This window comes from Sciurus vulgaris, assembly GCF_902686455.1.
Source record: "Sciurus vulgaris genome assembly, chromosome: 16".
Lineage (NCBI taxonomy): Eukaryota > Metazoa > Chordata > Mammalia > Rodentia > Sciuridae > Sciurus > Sciurus vulgaris.
The window spans coordinates 22,142,160-22,159,597 of record NC_136477.1 but is presented as its reverse complement, the minus strand read 5'-3'; the positions used below and the strand labels follow the sequence as shown (position 1 = coordinate 22,159,597).

The 17,438-nt window shown below is 46.8% G+C and overlaps 1 long non-coding RNA gene across 2 annotated transcripts; it reads left to right on the top strand.

Annotated features, from left to right (window-relative positions):
- Nucleotides 1-136: 136 nt before the first annotated feature.
- Nucleotides 137-16,682, top strand: LOC306647368. 2 transcript variants are annotated; one of them, XR_013760087.1, is made up of 4 exons: nucleotides 137-2,757; nucleotides 5,323-5,580; nucleotides 7,167-7,686; nucleotides 11,556-16,682. It is a non-coding gene; the product is annotated as an uncharacterized lncRNA (long non-coding RNA). The 2 variants fall into 2 exon arrangements; XR_013760088.1 differs by lacking the exon at nucleotides 137-2,757 and having other exon boundaries at nucleotides 3,786-5,580; nucleotides 7,364-7,686; nucleotides 11,556-16,681.
- Nucleotides 16,683-17,438: the final 756 nt, after the last annotated feature.

The window sequence follows — 17,438 nt, the reverse complement described above, 5'->3', positions numbered from 1 at the left end:
GGCAAAGAAGAACCAACAGGGCTGGGGTTGTAGCTCAGTGGTAGAGAACTTGCCCAGCACATGTGAGGCCCTGGGTTCGAACCTTGGCACCACATAAAAATAAATAAAGGTACTGTGTCCATCTACCACTAAAAAAACAAGACAAAACAAAATAAAAAACAAACAAACAAACATAAGCAAGTCCAAGTGGAAAGTAAAGAAGTAAAGGCTTTGGTTAAATTGATGCATAATTTCAGAACCCTCGATGTCTTGCTTTCTCTTAAAATGCTCCTGCACATCCTTAAAGAAGCAACAGTAAAAAGGTAAAAAGGCCCTGAGGTGGGAGGGGCCAGGGTATGTTCCAGCAGAGCCACTCCCTGTGGGTTGTATGACACAGGGCCTGTGGGGTAGGTGGGTGCTGAGGTCCAGCCCAGGCACCACTGGGCAGGTGGCACAGCCTGTCAAGGGGCACCTCTTGTTCTGACAGAAGGCGACGTTCACAGGAAAGGCCTGGCTTCTCACATTGCAGAAGGCACCATATGGTCCAGCCCTGTGCTTCAAGACATGAAAGAAAGACAGTGCAGCCAGCAGCCAGGAGGAGGGGGTGGCAGTGGGTGGGCAGGTGGGGCTGGACCACCAGGGGCATGTGGGTTTTTAACAGGGTGTTTAGAATTTATTCTGGGGTGGTGGGAAGAAAGAGATTGGAAGCAGGAGAGTGATGTGCTCCGATTCATGTTTTTAAAAGGGTCGCCCAGGCTGCTGGACAAAGAATGAATCAGAGGGACAAGTTCAGCGCTTATGCTGCCGTCCAGACTAGAGGTGGAGGGAGAGTTCTGGACTAGGGGTGTAGAGTGGCCACAGAAATGAAGAAATGCACTCAGCATACAAATAATTGGACTTCCCAGACATTTCGATGATTCATGGAGGACGCTAAGAACTAATTTTTACCATCATGGTGCCCACGCACCTCCAACTTGGCAAGACTTCCTCTGTGAGCTAGAGACTCCTGTGTTCCAGGTGCCGCATGGGTGCTGACCTACCCAGTGACTCCATGAAGGCTGCATCCTCAGAGTCACCACCTGCCAACACACACAGGAGGGTCAACAGTAAGGGAAGGGCACAAAAAGCACAAGTCATGGAGGCCAGACCAAGTGCTCAGCTGAACAAAGGACAAGGAAGGCCAGCCTTCCTGGCCCCAGAACCCAGACTAGAGCGGGAGTTTGCTACTTAGAAGGGAACATGCAGCATTGCAGTTGGATGCAGATCTGGAGAAGCATGTGTGCATAGAATATGGTAGGCACTACTGCACTGTGCAGAGAGGGACAGACAGAAGAGAGGCTGGAGATGAAGGAAGGGCTGTGGAATCTGGGGCTCCATCCTGGGAATGATGGGCAATCTCGGGGAGGTTAGGCCAGATCAGGTTGACCCTCTGGAAGAGTTGACCTGATTGCTGTGGATCAGAGTGGGTTAGCCTAGAGTTAAGGAGATGGATTTGGAAGATCTATTTACAAAATAATACTGTATAGATCCTTAAAATGCATGATACCTTAAAAAATTTGTTCTAATTAGTTATACATGCCAGCAGAATGCATTTTGACATTTTATACCCAAATGGAGCACAACTTCTCATTCCTCTGCCTGTACACAATGCAGAATCACACCAGTCATACAATCATACATGTATGTCCGGTAATAATATCCAACTCATTCCACCATCTTTTCTACCCCCACATCCCCTCCCCTCCCCACTTCCCCTCTGCCCTATCCGAAGTTCCTCCATTCTTCCCTAGCCCCCCGCCCCATTATGGATCAGCATCCACATATCAGAGAAAACATTTGACCTTTGTTTTTTGGGGATTGGCTTATTTCACTTAGCATTATAGTCTCCAGTTCTATCCACTTACCAGCAAATGCCATCATTTCATTCTTCTTTAAGACTAAGTAATATTCCACTGTGTATGTATACCACATTTTCTTTATCCATTCATCTGTTGAAGGGCACCTAGGTTGGTTTCATAGTTTAGCTATTGTGAATTGGGCTGTTATAAACATTGCTGTGGCTATGTCACTGTAGAATGCCAATTTTAAGTCCTTTGGGTATAAACCGAGGAGTGGGATAACTGGGTCAAATGATGGTCCCATTCCAAGTTTTCTGAGGAATCTCCATATTGCTTTCCAGAGTGGTTACACCAATTTTGTTTTACCAGCAATAATGTATGATTGTACCTTCCCCCCCACATCCTTGTTAACACTTATTGTTGCTCATATGCTTGACAATTGCCATTATGACTGGAGTGAGATGGAATCTTAGAGTTGTTTTGATTTGCATTTCTCTAACCGCTAGAAATGTTGAACATTTTTTCACGTATTTGTTGATCAATTGTATTTCTGCTTCTGTGGAGTGTCTGTTCAGTTCCTTAGCCCATTTATTGTTTGGTATCATTTTGATTCTCCTGATATGTTCATCCAAGCACTCAGAAAAGAGTTACCAAGCTACAAGGATCTTGGTTTAAATCTTTTGTTCATTTTATCAGGATTCATCAAGCATCTCCCAGTGCTGGAGAGCCACTGGTGAGGTGGGGAGACCACTCTTTCCATGATGAGTGCTTTGAGGAGTGCCAAATGCCTGAAGAGCACATTACAAGGAGTGAGCTGGTTGGTGGGTTGGAAGTCCAGGAAGTGACTTTGGAGCTGAAGTCTGAAGGAGGTGGATTTAACTACGCAATATGGGGAGGGAGTCATCCCAGGTGGAGGAAGCAGCTGTGGAAAAGCCCTGGGGTAAGAGAGAAATTTAAATATGGAGAGCAAGAACAGTGAGGGATGAGGGGAAGAAAATGCGGGGCCACTCCTGAGCTTTGCAGGTGCCTCCTCCTTGCAAGCATTTGAAGTCAAAACCTGATGGTCATTTGTTGCTTTGAGATGCTCAATTCTTCATCATCTCTCTGACCCACTAGGCACTGATGGATCCTAGATAGAACCAAGAAGTGGAATTAAATGCAGATAGTTTTGCTCATGGCCCCAGATTCCTGCCAATCCCCAAGTTGCCTTTGCCCTTCAGTTGTGAGGGTGGGATAGTGTCAGTACGTGGACTGGTGGCAGTTTACTTTCTCAGACTTTGTGCAGGTCTCCATCCAGTACCAACATGACCTTCCCATGCACAATCCTGAACAAGAGAGCACACTGACTTTGCTGAATACTCTAGCTACCAAGAAGTGACAAGTTACAGTTCTGTGCTTGCTTGATAAAGGACCTAACCCCACTCTCTGGAGCTTCCTTATTCTAAGTAGTTGTTGGTCCTCAGGACAGTCCACAGAAATTTTAGCTCCACAAGAAAGAAAAAAAATTCCAGGTGTCTCTCTACCTGATGGTTGCAAAGCCAGCCATATTAACTTGGTCAGCACCAACACTCACCATCAAATATGCACACTTATTGAGCACTTCTGTGTGCTAGGTTTTGGTTTTTTTTTTTTTTTTAATCTTATTACACTGTTTTTCAGATACTGAAACCGAGGTCCAGAAAGGTTCAGTAATGCAGGCACGAAGGGAGAGTCAGAATACAGCCCAGACCCACTTGCTTCTAAAGTCTTGATGTTTAACCAGAGTGCCACACAGCAACCCAATCACACATACTGGATGTCCAGTAAGCAGGCTCTGAGATGGTAGAACTGGGGGTTTGGGGGCTTAGAGACTGCCTGCTCCAGGCCCTCCTTCACCTAATATAAGCAATCTGAATTGGACCAGTCACCCAGATTTGGCTGTGTCCACCCAGGGAAGATGGCAGCCAAGCCAGAGGCTTGAACCCTCCATCACGCAAGTTCCATCACGCCTCTGGACTTCTCATTCCTAACCCAGTGGGCATAGTGACAAATTATGACCTTCATAGAATTCAAGTGTGTGACGTGCCCAGCACAACACCTGGCCCTGGCACCAGCGTTCCTTCTGCCCTGGCACACACAGGGCTGCACATCTAGTTCCATGTCCTTCCTGGGAGTCTGGGATGCACAACTCACATTTGGTGTAAATCCTCGGCTTGGCAGTTCTATGGATCACAGACCCCAGTGTAGAAATTATAGCCTAATACCCCAGCAGGAATTCTCTAATTGTAGACAATAAAATCCAGATATTTCTGGATTCCAAGGCCTCAGCAGTTTATAGGGCATGGTGTTAAGTCATGATTGATGAATTACTCAAAAGTTTCTGCTTCCCCCGACTCTGGCAAGAACTTTGGCAGAACTTCTGTGCCACATCCAGTACCAGGAACTTGCCAAGTCTGTGTCCTTAAAATGAAGCGGGTTCCAAGATAGATGGCAGAAAAGTGGAAAATGTGATTTTTCTTGATTGGGTAACTAAGAACCACGCAGCAGGCAGGAGCCATTTGAGACCAAAGAGCTGTTCATTTAAAGTGTTTATTGACACCTGGAAATAGGCATTTAAATGCTGTTTTCATGTCAGTTTACACTACATAATTTCATAATGGTGATGAAATCCAGGCAGACACCAAAAGGAGAGTTCCAAACCCATTTTTCTGCTGGGTTTCCTTAGAGGAAACACTCAAGATCCCAGATGGGCAGAAGCTGAGAGAGGATGAGCCCACAGCAGGTCACCCCCTAACGGAAAGGCAAGGCACCCTGAGGGCTCATTGTTCTATGGACCACCTGGTTACTTTCCAGCGAGCCTGTTTTTGTTGGTCTGCTCCACATCCTCAGTGATCACCCTTATTTTGTGTTTGGAATAAGTTCCCCAGTCTCTTGAGGACCAAGTCCTCAAGATTGCTCTCCATCCTTGAATGATTCCATTTTGACCCTGATTCTCCCCAGCAAACATGGGGGCTACTGAGTGCAGCTGTCAAGATCTGGAGACCTGGACAAGCATACAAATTGAGACAGCAGTGGTCTTAGCAAAGATATTTCCATAATACAAAATAAGAACCATCCCCAGTTATTTATGTTTGGCCAGAGAAGAATGGAAATCCCTTCATTCTTCCCCAATACCCATGGGGGAAGACAACTTTACCAATTGACCTTAAAAATTACTGATAACCACTGTACCTTGTGGGGCAGAGGCACTCAAGCTGTGAAGGGTTGTATTTTCCTCTGAGGGTTTGCAGAAGGCAGATTCTCCACCCAGAGAAACACCAACACATAGGGTAAGTTTGTGTCCAAGGTCCAGGATCCCCACTCATGACCCCATGGCATAGGGAAGCTGGCAAAAGATACAAGAAAGAAAAGTCTCTCAGATGGGACCTAAGAGGGAGGGAGATGGATGATGGAGTCTGTTTGCATCCTGGTCCTAACTCTGCTGCCCTCTGTCCTCTCTCCACCTCCACCTTTCCTTCAGCACCAGCAGCAGCAGCAGCAGCACAGCAGAGGTGATCAGCCATCCCAGGACCTCCCAGCATGGTGCGGTGGGGCAGCTGGTGTTGTGAATCAGGCCGTTGCCAATCAGAGAACGGCTACTTCACAACACCAGGGTCACACCCCACCACAGGCGGCTCTGCACCGGAACCATGAGGCAGCCAAGCCCTCCACAGAGGGTCATCCCAGGACACCTCTGCCCAGCTCCAGAACCCAGGCCTGCAGTTCTCTACTTCCTGTCCTGCTGGTGTGGCTCCACCACAAACAAACACCAGCATCCTGTGGCTGCTATTTGTCTGAACATGAATAACTCCACTTTTAAAGAAAAAGCCACACCTGGCAGGATTAGCTTCCTACAGAGACACTGGTGCTACCAGGCTTCCCACAGGGAAAATGGTGTCAGGGGCCATCAGAAAGGGTAAGCACCACCAATGAACATTTCCTCTTAAGTGCAGGAGACACAGAGTTTGAGGAGCTGGGAACTTTGTCTTAATTATTAGGGATAGGACCTTGGAATGGAGCCAAGTAGAGGAAGGGAAGGACCTACTTATAGGTTGGTGGCCTCAGGGGACAGTTCCAGAGAGATGGAACTCTTTGGACCCACACATATGGGGAACATGTCTGTTTCTTAGTGGGACCTAGTTTCCCTGAACAGGGAACTTCTTTCCAGGAGGAGACTCCCATAGCTGTCCAGCAGACACATGGCCCAAAGACATCAATGTCAGACTACAGCCAATCACAAGATGTACCTGAACTGACAGGTGGGCTTTCTTTCCCCAGGTCCTCACGGCCAGGGACCTCAAAGAGTTGGAAATCTAACTGGGGTTGCCAGAGTTGAGTGTTTTTATGCCTAATAGATCCTACATGAGATACCACCATTCTTAAGACTTCAGGCAGAATTCCCAAGACGGGGTAGTGGGGTTGCCCAGCATTCTTCCTGAAGGAAAAGGAAAAGGAAAATGTCCACCTGTCTGGCTTTGCCTAGACCAGAGATCAGGACCCACTCTGACTCAGCTTTGTGCTGTGCACTGTTTGCACGTGGCTTTTGCTACTGTCCCATCGAAAGCCAGAGAGATGAACAAAATCAAGCCCTGCACAAACCTTGCACAACATTGCAGTTACACAGAGTCTGGGTTGATCGGTGCCACCTTGACTTTGGTCACCCTAAATTCTCTCACCCCACCCCCAAAGCACTAAGAGCATCCTTGAAATTCATAATAAATTGTGTTTACCTCTCAGAGTAAAAGAAGTCCAAGACTTTAGTGCAGTCCTTCTGCCATCTCCTTAGAACGTACAAAGTATATCTCTGAGAATTTATCCACCACCCACTCCCCTGACACCAACGGAGTCCAGGCTAGCGTCACTCATGGAGTGGCCCCCGGAGACAGCTTCCTCATGTGGGACAAACAGAATTCCTGGTCTCATTGCCACCTGCTATGTCACAATCTCCAATGGGAACAGTGACCCAGAGCAGTAACTATGTTAACGGGCCCTCTAAGGGATTCTTGAGAACCCTGGTCTTTTTGGCCTCCCCATAGTCAGCAGTCAGCATGATCTTCTCAAAACCCACCTCCAAATCATATGGGCCCTCCATCCTTGACCTCATCCTCACTACAGTGAGACTCAAGAGTGGCAGGGTTTCCTTGTGCTCCCCAGCCCACTCATTTTTTTTTTTTTTTTTTTTTTTTTTGGTGGTACTGGGGATCGAACTCAGGGCCTTGTGCTTGCGAGGCAAGCACTCTACCAGCTGAGCTATCTCCCCAGCCCCCCAGCCCTCCCATGATACGCCTTTCTCCCTCCACAAAACCTCTCCTCTCTTGTCCCTGTTCCCAGGGCCCTTTCCGAATACCCCAGTCTCCACTATCATCCATGATTGATGCCCGTCTGTCCTCCAGATTTCAGACAGAGCCGACTCCCTGCTCTTCCAACAGGCCAGGTAGCCACTGTCGAGTGCGGTCTGCGAGCTGAATTCTGCCCTTTGGAGCATTCATTAGCAGGACCCTGCAGCATGTGTCTTTCCCTCTGACCAGAAATTCCTTAAGGACAGTGATGTGCAGCGCCCTTCACTGCCGCGGTAGCAGCCCAGCCCCATCTCAGTGTCTGTATTGAGTAGTCACTCTGCAACAGGATGTGGGCCAGGAATGAATGCATGCACGCAGCCTGAGCCCCGCGTGCCCGTCAAGGTTCTCCTCCTTCGGAAGCCCCAGGTTCTTGCCTCAGTTCAGCAGGATAGCAGCAGGCACTTGCAGAGGAGACACAGCGTGCCAGGCACTGCCCTGAGCACCGTGTACAGCCAGCTGTCCACTTGGGGCCAGTTCCTCCTGACAGGCAGGCCCCGTAAGCACCCCAGCAGGTAAGTGCCAAGGCCATGCCATCATGCTGTTGGTAATTGACCACACTGCTATTTCAGCTCGGGCCCCATGATCTGTCCAGAGCCTCTGCTCCACATTGCTAAGGAGCCAAGATGACACAGCTAAACAGGGAAGCCCCTGGGACTGGCTCCCAGGGACCCAGCAAAGCCCTCTCCATTCTCAGAGGCTCCCACTCTGGTTTCTTAAACGAGGCGTTGTTCTCCCCCTTCGTGCGTTTGTAAAAGGTTAGATTCTAACCTTGTTTCAAGCACTTCATAATGGAATCTGATTAAAAATCTCATAAAATATAAAATGGGGTCATGTCCAGAGAGAATGAGGGAACTGTTTAAGATCCACAGGAAGCTCTATTTAATTTTGGTGTCAAGCTGGTGAATTCCTCTGATGTTTGCACAGTAACCTTCAGAGATAGAGGCTACAAAGATGGACGTGTGTTCCCCAGAACTGTTTTGGGGCTCCCTTCCCAATTCTTGACTTCAGCTGAAGCCCCAGCCCTGGGCCACATACCTCTGTCCACAGTGTGGCTTCTTTTCCAAAATGCATCCTACCTCACCGAGAACAACCTCCCTCCACCCCCCAGAACATTCCAGACCTTCCACTTAGGTAGACTTGATGCCACCTACCAGAAAGAACCAAGAGTGTCCAGCTCCCTTTTCCTGGAACCTTGATTTAACAGGTTCTACCATCTGAAACCTAAGTTTAGAATCTCTGTATCTTAACTTCTGTGGGGTCCTACAGTTGGAGCTAGCCAAATTTCAAACCATAAAATTCTGAGAAGGTCCAGTGCAGACAACCAAAAGCTTTGGGTAGAGGGGGCTTGTCAGACACACACTTTAGAAACTGGTCACCATCTGCCGACCCTGGTTAGCCCATTTGGGGAAAGCTGAGTTTGAAAGGAAGTCACTTATTAAATATCAAACAGCACTGGTTCTCAGAATGTGGTCCTTGGGCCAATGGCAGCACCAACATCCTTGGGAACTTGTCAGTAATGCAAATCCTCCAAATCGCCCCAGCCCAGCTGAATCAGAAACTCAGGGGGGAAGCCCAGAGGTCTGTGTTAACCAGTACCCCAGAGGTTCTGAAGTTTGAGATCCACAAAAAAAGGAGTAAGAGATGGAAAGAGGAAAGAATCTCTAGTATCAAGTGATAAAAGGGCACAGTATTGAAGTTTCCATTCCTATCAGCTGTAGCCAGGTGAAACATTTAGGACATTTTACTGAATGTTTGAATAATAATTTTTAAAACCCACTTTTCCCAGATCTTAAAAGTAAATCTCCAGGTGTTCTAGGCTGTGAAAACTTGACCCTTCCCATCTTCACCTGAATAAACATGCCCAGGAACATCCTTTTATCCCTCGCCACAGGGAGGATGGAAGGGAAGAGGTTTTCTACCAATGCAAATTCTTAGGAATTCAATAAATTATGAAAAGAAAAATCTAACAGTACAGGACACATTTTAAAAGCTTTACATTTCTTTAATCTTAGCTCACAACAGTCCCATTTTAAGAAGTGAGGCAAAGAGAGATCTGGTAACCTGCCCTGGGAATGGAGGCATCTACTTGCTGATATAGAGATTGGAACCCCATGGGGTCCCCAGGCTCACCCTTGGCCCTGCCTTTGATTTGCTGTCTCCTTCATAAACAAATGGGGACTAGAAAAGCTGGCCAGATGAGCTCAAAGCACCTGTGTGTGTCTCAGCACTGAGAAGCCAATAATGGATGGTACCTAAGGAAAACCTGAACCTTGTAGGAGGTCGTGAAGCTAACACAGGACCATCATTCCATTTAAACAACTTCTTGTTTTTTTACCTGGAGGTGGGTTTCCTTTTTGGCAATGGGGTAGAGTTGTTTTCCTGATAATCATTACAAGCATTTGCCCTCCTTCTAGCGGATGGTCTCCTGTGTTCCTGTACAACAGCCAAAAGTCTTTTCAACCTTAAGTGACTATCTTGGCAGGTACCGACCCCAGGCAAATAGAAAAAAAAAAAAAAAAAGGGTAATTTGAGGATTTGAGGCAAGAGTTCCTCCCTATTCCATCTTATCTACCCCAGTGGGACCCTTGGGGAAGTTGTCCTGGGTCCTCTCCCCAGGAAAATTGCACATGACTGGGATTTCAAGAAGTGTTCATGGGTCTGAAGGACAAGAGTTGAAGTCAAAGGTTTTCACCTTGATATTGATTTGGGGCATATTTTAAAGCAGGAAGGCAACAAAAATGTTCCACTATTCTCTCAATACCCTAAAAATCCTCATTAGGAGCTTCATACAGACCAAAAAGAGAAAATTCAAAATTGCTATTTTAAAAGGCAATAGCAAAAAAAAAAAAAAGTTTTAATAGAGGAATAGCCCAAAACCACAGCTTCCTGTTTCCAGCAGGGGACACAGAGCCAAGGTCAGGGAGACCCAAAGCTGAAGCCCACAGAGGATGAAGCTTGGGAGCAGCCTCAGGTTCTGGGTGTCTGGTGGCAGTCTACAGTCATGGTCGCAGATGAGTGGTAACTGAGGCAAGCACGATGGCTGCTGTCAAGGCTGTGAGGGACACCCGGGGCAATGCCCACCACTGGCCCTGCCCATTGCAACTCCATCTCACAGCTGTGGATCAGGAAGGTTAAGGAATTTGCCCGAGACACAGCCTTACCCTCTTTCCAGAGCAGAGAACTTTGTGCTGTAGGACAGAGTTCTCCATTCCTTTGTTAGCATTAGCCCCAAGTTGGGCCTTGGCCTCCACCATCTCACGTAGATCCAAGCAGCCCTGGGAAGGGAAGCAAGCAGCATTATCCTTAGGTGGAGAAACTTGCTCAAGGTCTCACCAACTGTAGGTTGTTGGCCTCCAAAGATGGGTGCCACTCCCCCCGCCCAAGGGGGCTTCATCCTGCACCCTCCTTCTTGGGCAGCTCTCCTGCCACCTGATAAGAGGTTATGAAGAAGTGACTGGCTTCAAAGTTGTCTACCTGCCCCTACCTTGAAACACTGGAGCTTGGGGAGAAAGCATGGGCGGTGGAGGGAATAAAACAGTAGCACTGCCTTCCTGAGGTGACCCTCAGGTCCTTCCCTACCCCTGCCTCTACTGGAGGCAGCGCTTGTGTGTGTGAGGCTGGCTTTGACAGCTGAGCTCAGTTAATGCTGTCTTGTCTGCCCATGCTGGTCTGGTACCCTGCATCTTTAGAGGCATGAAATGATAAATAACAGCACCATTGAAAAATCATACTTGAAAAATCACAAAGATTATAGATATGGAGGGAGAAATGTGAAAGTCCTTTATAATCCTACCCCCAGAGGGAACCTCCAGCCTTTTTTATTTTAATTTGGATATTTCTTATGATTGCAAAAGTGATACACATCTAAAGATACATCAGATCAAACAAACTACAGCCTTCTTGTTCGGTTACCTTGGTGGGAGAAACATCTGAGTCCACGTCCATCAATGGAACTTGCCACATGGGTTACCAGATCTCCCACAGTTGACCACCATGATTTTTTACTTTAAGAGCTAACAGAATGGGCAAGAGCAGTCCTGAAATCCCTTAGAAACATGAGTCAGGTCCCGGGGCTCTGATCTCCATGACCCACACCCACATGGGATCCACCTCACCCCCGCTAGCCTTCCTGGTGTTCCTCGGAGGGCCTGCCTCTGAGGTCTTTGCACCCCTGAAGAGGCTTCTCTTCCCCCAGATAGCAGCTCCACACCCTTCTGTCCTTCCTTCGGACCTTAGGAGAGTTTCCTCTTGGTGAGAACCACTCTCAAGTGGGCCACCATCCACATGTCACCTCCCCTCCTTGACCTCTTTTCCTTCCATGCCACACATCTCCCCGAGACCCCCCACATAAGCTGCTTGTGATCTTGTCTCCTCTCTTTAGACCTTAGCCACCCAAGGACAGCGAGATTGGCCCCTTTGTGTCTTGATATAACTGAAGCAGTCTTGGCACACAGTTGGTGTCCGATGTGTGTGTGCTGAATTAGGAAGGAAACAGCAGCCAGCCTCACCCACCCACCCTGTGTCTGCATTATTCCATGGGTGGCTCTTCTCAGCTGCTTTCTCATGTCAATCCAAGCTCTGCAAAGCTGGGAGTTCAGTGCACAGGGGTCTCCCATTTTACCAGCATGGGCAGTCTAACCCGCAGGGTAGAACTTTGTGCCAAAGGAAAGACTGCCTTCCATGGGGCACTGTGACCCAGAGGTTGTCACACAGAAGCCCAGGAATTCTGGATCCATCTTGCCAAGTTAAAGACACAAGAAAAAGCTCCCAGGCTGCATTCCCTGAACCCCAGAGCCGGCCGGGCTCCCCCATTACACACACAGGTGGTGTCACAGACTTCAAAACTGCACAACCACCAAGATGCAAAGGAATAACTACAGCATTCCGATATCCTCTGCTCCACCAAGAAGGGAGCCCAGGGTGTGGGGCTCTTTGGCTCTTTTTCCTCCCCAGTGCAACGTCCTGCCAAGGACCAGCTGGCTCTCAGTCTCATGCAGTCCCTGCTCCGTTTGGCACACAGGACAGTTACCTTATTCCCCTTGCCAGAAAAGACATTCAGTGTTCCTCTCCAGGAGCCACCAAACAAGTTCAATCCAGTAACAAATTGATGGTACATACAGCTTGGGGAAAAAATGGCCTCGATGAGGAGGCCCGTTTCTCCTTGAGGCAGAGTGGAATGGGGGTGGGGGGAAAGGAGTTGATCCAGGGCCTAGAGAAGAAACCTTAACTCTGTTGCTTGCAGCCAAAAGCATCCATGATTGAGCTAACCCAAATTGATATATCAGAATTATAAAGCATTCCAAGAAGCCTGGCGGCAGTAGGGAGTCTAGGGGTTGATGAAATGATCAAGGATGCCATCAAATACCCAGATGCTACCCTTCTGTTCTACCACCCTTGGACCTCATGGTCACAAGAGGGCTGCTGACATTCAAGTCAACACTTGCACATTCCAGGAGGAAGAAAAGGAAGGTGCAAGAACCCTTTTATGAGAAGACAGTCTTTCCAGAAACATCCACCTCCACCCAACCAACTTCCACTTACATCTCACTGGCCAAAACTGGATCACTTGATCATCCCAGCAGCCAGGGAAGTGGAAAAGATTCCACTGCAGAAGGTAGAAATGTTTAGGCAGCAAGAAAGAAATGGATCAGTAATTACTGAAGAGCAAACCATCCGGCAACATCTGCCAAACTAGGTATATCATTTTCTAATGTGACACCCTGTTTCTGTGGGATTTCTTATTACAAAAGCAATGATTTACATTGTGACTTAGAAAAATAAAAATATAAAGTCTCCACAATCCCCATCATACAAAAGTAACCACTTTTTCCCCTGGGTATCCTTGGAGCTCTTTGTATTTTTTAACACAGAGATAACCACACTGTGGGTTGCTCTGTAATTAGTCTTTTGATATTGTTAAAAAAAAATTTGATTTCCAAGTCACCAAATGTTCTTTCCAGAATCATGTTTTATGACTGCATGTTCCCCAGAATAAGGTGCTATGATTTGTTTATTGAGTCCCTTGGTGTTAGGCATTTTGATGTTTATAAAATGTGGTGTTTGGAAAATTGAGACGACAACACTAACATTTCTCCTCCTAGCTCAACTTTTGATCCAGCGGTTCCCTTCTGGGAATGTACCGTAAGAGAAGAATCTTGGATGTGCACATTCTTTAGAACTTTTGAAATATCCTTGCAAATTGGCCTCCTAAAAGGATTTCTCCAATGTACAATCCATCTATCAGATAGGAGGACCCATCTTCCCCGAGAGTTTCGCCAACCTGAGCAATGGACAGGGGGAAACAGGTCTAGGTAGTGATAGCCTAGCCCAGCACCCTTATTTCCCAGATTGAGGGGAGAGAGAGAGAGAGAAACACTTGCAAAAGGCCCACAGCAAGATCAGGAAACCTTGCCGAGAAGGTCATTGGTCAGGACAGTCCCCAAGTATGGAAGTTATCCTGGACAGATTTACTTCTGATTCAGCACCTTGTTGCCACTCAATCTGTGTGACCCTAGACTTTTCACTTAACTGTTTCTGGGACCAGTAAAAGAGGAAGTATGGCTCAGTGAGCTCCTCTTGCCAGCCAACAAGTCAGTTATGGACTGAATTATATCTCCCTCATATCACATGTTGAAGCTTTAACCTGGAATGGGATTGCATTTGGAGATAGAGCTCAAAAGAGGTCATTCAGGTTAGATGAGGTCATGAGGGTGGGGCACTAACCTGGTAGGACTGGTGTTCTCATAAGAGGACCCAAGGAGGAGCCCTCAGAGGAAAAACCACGGAAGATAGCGATGTGACCATTTGCAAGCAAGGATAGAGGCCTCAAGAGAAACCAAGCCTGCCCGTGCCTTCATCTTGGACTTATAGACTCCAGAACTGAGAGAAATAAATGTATATTGTTTTAACAACCCCATTGTGGTTATTTTGTCATGGTGGCCCTAGAAAACTAATGCAGTACCTTAGCAAGTATGGTGGAGGCTGCTATTTCTCCAGAATCCTGAGCTGCAGGTATCAGATACCCCGAAACTGGGGTCAGATTCTTTACATAAGCCTTGAGTATGTGGGTGGCAGATGCTGTGGATGCCCCCACCATGTCCCAGCCACCTTTGCATGCCCCAAGGCCATGATGGAACATTTCCCTGTAGCCTGTTTCCACTCCCTGTGACCACCTAACCAGGTTCACTGGTGCCCCTTTGGTGACTCATACTCCTCCACTCTCTCGTACCTTCTGCCTCACCCCAAACTCCTACCTCTTGGAATGTCCTCTCAAACCATGGGTCCCAGAATCTGCCTTTGGGGGAATCCAAACTAACACACATGAGAAAGTAAACTGGGGATTCTGTTATTTTTTAACTTTATTTTCATAGATTTAATTTAGAGCAATTTGGGGTTCATAGCAAAATTGAGTGGAAGGTACAGATGTTTCCTATATTCTCCCTCCGAACATATTCATAACTTCTGCTACTACCAACATCCCCCTCCAGAGTGGTGCATTTATTAAAACTGAGGACAGTGACACATGATTATCACCCAAAGTTCATTGCTTACATTAAGGTTCACTCTTGGTGCTGGACATTCTGTGTATTTGGACAAACGTGAATGATGCATGCCTTTCATTAGAGTCACACAAGTTTCACTGCCTTGAGTGTCCTCTGTGCTCTGCCAATTCATCCTTCCCATTTCCCCAACCCCTGGCAACCACTGATGGATGTTTTGCCTTTTCTGGCCTGTTATGTTATTGGAATCATGCAGTATGGAGCCTTTTCATTAATTCAGTAATATGCATTTAAGCTTCCTCCATGTCTTTTCATTGTTTTGATAGCACCAGGTGACCTTGGCATGGTCATGACCTTTTAGATACAACAAAGTCATGGTCCATGAAAGAAAGCATTGATAAGCTGGACTTCATTGAAATTAAAGTTTTCTGCTCTGTGAAAGTCTATTAAGAGAACAAAGTGACAAGCCACAGACTGCAAGAAAATATTTCCAAAAGACATAATAAAGGACCATTATCCCCAATATAGAGAGAACCCCTAAAACTCAGCATAAGAAAAACAACTCCATTTTAAAGTGGGTAAAAGACCTAAACAGACAACTCACCCAAGAGATACAGATGACAAATAAGCAATGGAAAAGATGCTCCACATCAGAGCATCAAGGAATGCCAAAATAATAATGAAATACCACGGCACACCTATTAGAATAGCCAAAATCCAGAATACTGACCCCACCAAATGCTGGTGAGGATGTGAATCAACAGTAGCTCCTCTCCTTCACTGCTGGAGAATTGCAAAATGGCACAGCCACTTTGGAAAATAGTTTAAGAAACTGCCGAACTGAACATGTCTTACTCTAGGATCCAGCATTCACATGCCTTGGCATTTTACCCAAAGGAGTTGAAAATTTATGTCCACACAAAAACCTGCACATGGATGTTTATAGCAGTTTTATTCTTAATTGCTGAATCATGGAAGCAACCAAGGTGCCCTTTAGTAGATGAATGGAGAAGTAAACCATGGCACATCCAGACAATGCAGTATTATTAAGTGTAAAAAGAAAGCTGTGTTTTGTTTTGGATTTTTGTTGTTATGGTTGTTTGTGTTTTGGTACCAGGGATTGAACCCAGGGGTGCTTTACCACTGAGCCACATCCCCAGCCCTTTTTATTTTTTACCTTGATACAAGGTCTTGCCACGTTGCTGAGACTGACTTTGAACTTGTACTCCTCCTGCCTCAGCCTCTGGAGCCACTGGGATTACAGGTGGGCACCACCACACCCAGCAAAAGCTGCATTTTTAACCTAAGAAAGACTCAGATGCCTTCACATACACAGAACCCAAATAGAATATGCTCTGGGAGACAACGAGCCGCCAACGAAACTCCAGACCCCAAGTTCTGATCCCAGGCATGACACAGTGACAGCAACAGCCATCATCAGAATGTTGAAGCAGCAACAGCTGAGCCCAACAGACCAAGGGACAAATCCCAGCTCTCATTAGCAGGACAGTCTCAGGGGTAAATAACTTGCTGGGGAGTAAATAACTTGCTGACCTCACAGGATCAGTCAGAGCCCTGAGCAAGATAAAACAGAGTGTCTGGCACATGGTGTGTACTCAGCAGAAGGCAGCCTTGGAGCTGTGTGGCTCCGATGTCCCTATGAGAAAGGACTTGCTGTTCAGCCACAAGGAGCACTGTGAGCCTCCAGCTGCAGCACCTTCCAGAATGCCTCAGCTTCTGAGCTGAGCCAGCTCTTTCCAGGTCGCCCCCAGCTAATGACTAAGCATAGCAGAGAACTGGGCCAGGTCAGTTCCATCCAGCAGGGAACTTCCCCAAGCAGACATTTGTGTAGGAGCTCCCCTGGGACTGGCTGAGAACATCCTAAGTGCTCCCTGCCTACTCTTGCTTCCTTTCCTTGTCTCTCAAGCATCCCGTTCCTCTACTCTCTGTTCCCAGCCTGTTCCTCTTGGGTCATCAGGCAAGATGATGCTAACACATCTTTCTTTTCCTCTGGTTTCCTGCTGCATGACATAGTAGTAACAGAGACAGATTTTGATAGGACTTCACTTGAGGGTCTTCAGATTTTTAATCCCTTTGTGTCTCTCCAAAGCAATCAGGAGCAGTCAGGGATCTTCTATGGTAACCAATGGAAACAGACTCTAGTTAATTTAAGAAAAGGCACAAGAATGCACCAGAATGCCCTGGGATACTCAGAAAATTTAACAAAACTTAAAAATTTGAAAAAGAACCCAACAGTTGGTGATCTAGAATTAGTGAGTTCTTTTCTTCAGAACACCACTGTTGACACTGACAAGTTCCAGTTACATTTTGGTGCTTCTAACATTCCAGTTCAAATTCCAAGGAGAAGGGGTCTAATTGACTAGGAGGTGGCAGGGCATTCTGGAAAGCAACTTTTCTTCCATTGAATCAGCATCCAAAGCAAGATCTGACATGCTCACCTGTCAAGACCCAAACAATGGACTGAGAGACGAAGGTACAGAGAAAGTAAGGCTTTAATGACAGTCTTTCAAGATCAGGTGTTTGGTGGGGGAACAGACACACCCCAGGCTGTTACAATGAGCATTTTATCCCCTAAAGCACAAGGTCCCTCTCCCAGTTCCTCACTGGCCAAGTACTATGGGGTGCATCTTCTGAAATGTTGAAATGTCACCTATGTTTTACTGTCTCCTTATGGGTTAAAGAAATATACTTTCAGTTGTTCCCTCCTCTTTGTTTTGTTGTGGGGAAGGTCTTTCTGGAATTGA